The sequence below is a fragment of the Mustela nivalis genome, assembly GCF_964662115.1.
Source record: "Mustela nivalis genome assembly, chromosome: 12".
NCBI lineage: Eukaryota > Metazoa > Chordata > Mammalia > Carnivora > Mustelidae > Mustela > Mustela nivalis.
Window position 1 is genome coordinate 36,444,369 of NC_139031.1, and position 6,000 is coordinate 36,450,368.

Sequence of the window (6,000 nt, forward strand, 5' to 3'; positions counted from 1 at the left end):
TTTATAAAATAATAACAAAGACGCTCTTAAGAGGCACAAGTGTCAGAAAGGAAGGGAGAAAATACGTTAATAGTCAAATAGGTAATTTATAAAACATGAGGAGTAAACAAACATGGGAAATTAACAAAACCACTAATGGAAGAAAAAACAAAGTAACATTTGTTGCTTATGAAATTAGCTACGTATATAAAATAGCATTCAATTCTGGGAAAAATATGGCAAAAGTTGTATCCATTGATACAGCTGGTGGCACTAAATTAGGATAACCTTTTCAAATATAATTTGTTAATATGGATCGAGGGTCTAAAAAATGGTCATGTCCTTTGAGCCATAACTTCATTATTAGAAATCTATGTTAAAAAAATATTTCAAAATGTGACATGCATATATGGAGAAACAACAAGCAAAAATTTCAAGTCATAGAAAAAGTAGTATAGAGATGGTTACAGAAAATAGAACACATCCAATCAACAGAATGGTATACCCTAATTTTTAAAATATGTCCGAATACGGGTCACAAAGAGAAAACCCTAGTAGTGCATGAAATGAAAAAAAGTTTTAAAACATATGCACACTATGATTACAGGAACTTATTTTTTAATTTAAAGTAAAATATAAATAAATAAGTTGAAATACAGTTGACGGTGTTACATTAGTTTTAGGTATACAACATAGTGATTCATGGTCTCTGTGGGTATGCTACGTTCTCCACAAGTATAGCCACCATCTGTTACAATACAACCTATTACAATACTGTGGACTTTTGTATGCTGTATCTTTTATTCCCATAACTTACTCATTCCGTAACTGGACGCCTGTATCCCCCTTTCCTCTCCACTCCTCTTTGCCTATCCACCCCACACCCCTCTCCTCTGGCAACCATCAGTTTGTTCTATGTATTCATGGGTCTGTTTCTTTTTTTGCTTTGTTTTTGAGATTCCACATATAAGTGAAATCAGATGGTATTTGTCTCTGACTTATTTCACTTAGCAATATACCCTCTGGGTCCAACCATCTTGTTGCAAATGGTAAGATCTCACTGTTTTTTTATGGCTGAGTAATACTACATTGTGCCTAGATCACCCAACTTTTTTAGCCATTCATCTTTGGAGGGACACCTAGGTGGCTTCCTCATCTTGGCTATTAAAAATAATGCTGCCACAAGCATAGGGGTGCATCTATCTTTTCAAATGATTGTGGTTGTTTTCTTCGGGTAAATACCCAGTAGTGGAGTTACCAGATTGTACGGCATTCCTATTTTTCAGTTTTTCGAGGAACCTCCGTACTGTTTTCCACAGTGGCTGCACCAATTTCCATTCCCGCCCACGGAACATGTTTTTAAGTGCATAATTTTAAGCAATATACCAAACGGATAAACGTTGTTTTAAGTAGTGAAGTTATGGATGACAATCTGGCTTTAATTTTAGTTTTTCAATTTTTAAAATTATTATTCATAATTTGCCAAAAAAGAGAGATAAGAAGGCCAAAGAATAGCCAACTCAGAGTATTTTCTGAAAGTGGGAAAACCCTGGGCAAGAAGCCAGGAGCAGCCTCAGGCATGGATCTGGTAAATTTTGCCGATTTTCTCAGAAGAGGATGGGGTGGACTGATCCTCCCACCCCAAGGAGCAGATGCTTCCTCCCCTTCGTAGTTCTGGGAATGGACTGTAATCAGGACCAGTGGGGATGTAACGCAATAGGATAGGGAGAAATAGAGCTCAGAGGTGAGAAAACCGGGTTGGCTCACAATGGAGTCACACAGCTCCACGGGGGTCAAAGAAAAAGCAGAGCAGGAGGAAGGATGGAGAAAGAAAAGGACGAGTAGAAGCAAAGGAGGCCAAGTGCTTGGGGAGGGGAATCGGAGACCCAGAAGAGCAGAGCAGAATCAAAGTGCATTGAGGCATGTGCTTGGAAAAAGCGGAAAACGTGCAGGCAAAGACTGAGGGAGTTTCCTGGATGCCAACGTTGCTCCGTGAGAACGTTTTTTCACACATTTTTCAGGAAGAGAGAAACAAGAACAAGAGGATATATTGTCTGTGTTGGCTTTGATTTCCAGCTGTCCGAACCTGGGGAGAACTTTATTCTCTCTTCTTTGAGGGTATAGATGTGGTCTGTGTCTTTGTATGGTTGGTGAGAGTGGATGCCAGAGTCATCCCAAGAATCTTTTTTTTTTTTTTTTAAATGAGAGAGAGAGAAAAAACATGAGTGGGGAGAGGGGCGGAGGGAGAAGCTGACTCCCCACTGAGCAGAGAGCCTGACACAGGTCTCAATCCCAGGATCCTGAGATCATGACCTGAACTAAAGGCTGATGCTCAACCAACTGAGCCAGCCACGTGCCCCATCCCAGTATCTTTACTGGCACAAGTAAAAGGGAACAGCCTCACAACTCTCTCTCACCACCCCTTCCAAGCCCTTGTCCTGTTTCATGAAAACTGCAGGTCTGGGAAGCAGAGGAAAAGTAGAGGTAGCAGCCCCATTTGGGTGGTGCATGGTGTGGCGGGGGGACTAGGGCGCAGGGCCATCCAGTACCCCTGGGGCAAGGAGATGGGACGATTACAGAGACGAGCGGTACCACTCCCCTTCAGTATGGGAGTCAAAACCATTTACAGGAATGAGTGGAGCACTATCTCTGGGCCTCCAGGATTCAGTAGGATACAGTTACTTAGTCATCATTTTTTGTAATTTTGTGCATTTCGATCTGCTTTCCTTCTCCTCTTCTACCTCCACCATGCTTAACCGTAATTTCACAAACTTAGGTGAAAGGCCTGGGGTTCATTTTGAACCTTAAGCGCTGGCTGTTTCACTGCTGTAGAAGCCCGTCGAACGTACTGAGCAGAGGCTGATGGGGAGGTAACGGCTCCGAGAGACTCATTTTCTTTTCTCCCATATTCCTGCTACTGGTTTTTAAAAAAATATTCCTACATTCTTTAAGCTGGTGGAAGGCTACAGGTTATTCAGACAATTTGTTCAGGATAGAGACATAAAATATCAGAAACACAGCACCGAAAGGAATAGAGAGGGGGAGGTTGGAGGGCTGGGTGGCAAAAGCAGAAGCACATTTACTCAAGGGGCTGAAACGGTCTTTGGCCTCCAACTTGACCATGAGCAATGCCCAGCAGCTGCCTCAGCCAAGACTGAGTACTCACTGAGACTGAGTGGCCACTCCCTGCCTGCCACCCGTCAGTGACATGTGACATGGAGCAGAGACAGTCACCTTCAACTGTACCTAAGCAGCGAGCACAGGTGGTGAATTCTCTTATTTGGCCCCTTATCAGGGGTTGACAACATTAGCAGAACAAGTCCCTGTCCTTCCCCCTAGCAGTTTTATCAAAATTAGATTTGGGTGATCAAGAAACATGTATTTAGGGCCTACTTAGAACACAAATTTATAGGCAAAGAATTATAATTATCCCTATGTTCCAGGAGTTTGTTCTTAATTAAGAAAAAGGAAGATATGTATATTCGCTGGGAAATAACATCACAAAAATGCCATTATGGACGTGAAGAAGTGATCATCACGAAATTAGTGGCACAGCCCATAAATGCTGACCTCATAATGCTATACATCCCATTCAACACGTAGGTTCAAACCCTGTGCTTGACCTGCTATTAGGATGATTTTCTTGAAAACATTGGAACTAAGTTTGTCTGGGACTAATGATCCTGAAGCCCTGTTTTGGGTTTCCTTATTTTGAGAAAAGAGCAATCAGCTAAATGGCCTGAATCTATGACATGCTTGACTATGATATGAGCAGGCAACATTCCAAGTGTAGTCTGGGGACACAGAAACTAATGAGACAGTATTTCCACCTTGAAAGAGGCTCCAGACTGAGGGGAAGAAAGAGAAACAGACAAACATTTAAACACTGTGATTCTGGCTCTTTGACAAAGTATGTATCAACACTCCTCTTGAACCAGAGATTTTACTTCTAAAAAAAACTTATTCTGGGGCACCTGGGTAGCTCAGTCAGTTAAGCAGCCAGCTTGGTTTCTGCTCAGCTCATGATCTCATGGGGTGTGGGACGGAGCCCTGTGTTGGGCTCCTTGCTCAGTAGAGTCTTTTTTTTTTTTTTAAAGATTTTATTTATTTACTTGAGAGAGAGACAGTGAGAGAGCATGAGCGAGGAGAAGGTCAGAGAGAGAAGCAGACTCCCCGTGGAGCTGGGAGCCCGATGTGGGACTCGATCCCGGGACTCCAGGATCATGACCTGAGCCGAAGGCAGTCTTCCAACCAACTGAGCCACCCAGGCGCCCTGCTCAGTAGAGTCTTAAGAGATTCTCTCCCTCTGCCACTTCCCCCACTCTCTCTTTTTCTCAGATAAATAAATCTTTAAAAAAATAAAATTAAACGAGCTCCTGGGTGGTTCAGTTGGTTAAGTGTCTGACTTTGGCTTATGTCATGATCTCAGGGTCCTGGGATCAAGCCCTTTGTTGGGTTCCCTGCCTAGCAGAGAGTCTGCTTCTCTCTCTCGGTCCCTCTCCCCACTCATTTGCTCTCAAGTAATAAAATCTTAAGAAAATTCAATAAAATCTTTTTCCAAAAACTCTAACAGAAATGTACACATTTATGTGTAATCATTTCAACATTGATTATAATGATGCAAAAAACTATTCTGAATGGCCAACAGCAGGGAATGGAATAAAATATCTATACATTGTAACTCTCAACAGCTTTTGAAAGATTTGATATGTATGTCTATTCATTGACATGGAAAGATATTCACAACACTGCTAACTAAAAATTTTTATGACTGGGGCACCTGGCTCAGTTGGGTAAACCACTGCGTTCGGATTCCCTGAATCGAGTCCCACATCAGGCTCCAGCTCCACAGGGAGTCTGCTTCTCCCTCTGACCTTCTCATGCTCTCTCTCTCTCTCTCTCTCAAATAAATACAATCTTTAAAAAAAATTTATATGACAAAAATAGCATATACATTATAAACTCATTATCAAATAATTATATACACCTATATATGCTTAGATATTCTAGAATATATGCCAAAAGGTTAGTATCAATTAAATCTGGGGAATTATAGATTGGTTTGGGTTTTCTTTTCTTTCTTTCTTTCTTTTTGCTTATGAGTATTTATTTTTCTATGATTAACTTATTTCTGTAAATAAAAAGATAAATAGCCAAATAAATATATAAGGCATGATAAAGATTATAAGAGAACCAGGAGGAGACTACTATGGTGGTGCTAAGGCTTCTAACCTGGGATAGGGGATCAGGGGAGAAGTGGTTAGGGAAGGCACCACAGAGGGGGTAGCCCTTGATCAAAGACTTGAGGGAGAACCAAGAATGACAGGGACAAGACATTCTAGGCAGGACCCAGTAGCCAGTAGTGTTTAGGGGATGGTATGAGGGCTCTGATTGCAGGACTATTAGGTGGCAAGAGTAGAGACATGTTGCTAAGGAGGTGGCAGGTTATGAAGGGCACAGTCTTCCACTCCAGGGAATTGGGACTTTTTTTCCTAGTGGTAGTTAGAAGCCTCTAAAGGATTTAAAGTGGAGGGAAGGCATGTTCAGACTTAGATTTTAGAAAAATTGCTGTAAGATTACTTGCAGTGGTGATGAGCATGGACTAGAAGAATCAGCTGGAGATCCTATGGGTTTGCAGTAAAGGCAACCTGACTAAAGGCAGAGATGCAGAGGAACAGGAAGGACAAATAGATCTATCTGCAATAGAAATACTAGAATGCATCTGCGAGAGAAAGAGTTGGCCTACAGGGTGGGGGAAGGTGTTCCTAAATATGGGAACGGGATCCAGCGGACAGAAAAGGGATTTTTCTTGAACAGGAAGAAGGATGCCTCTTCCTCCAGGACTCCTGGTGTTGAATACAGACTAGCATTTTTAGCGGTATAGTGAGATTTAAAGTTCACTCTCAGGGACCCTATTTTATCCACGTAGTGGGAGAAGAATTATTTTCTGAGAGTAAGGACGGTGAGCTGGAAAAGTAGGCCTGGAGATCGTGGTAAATTTGGGCCAAATTTGTTCAAGTT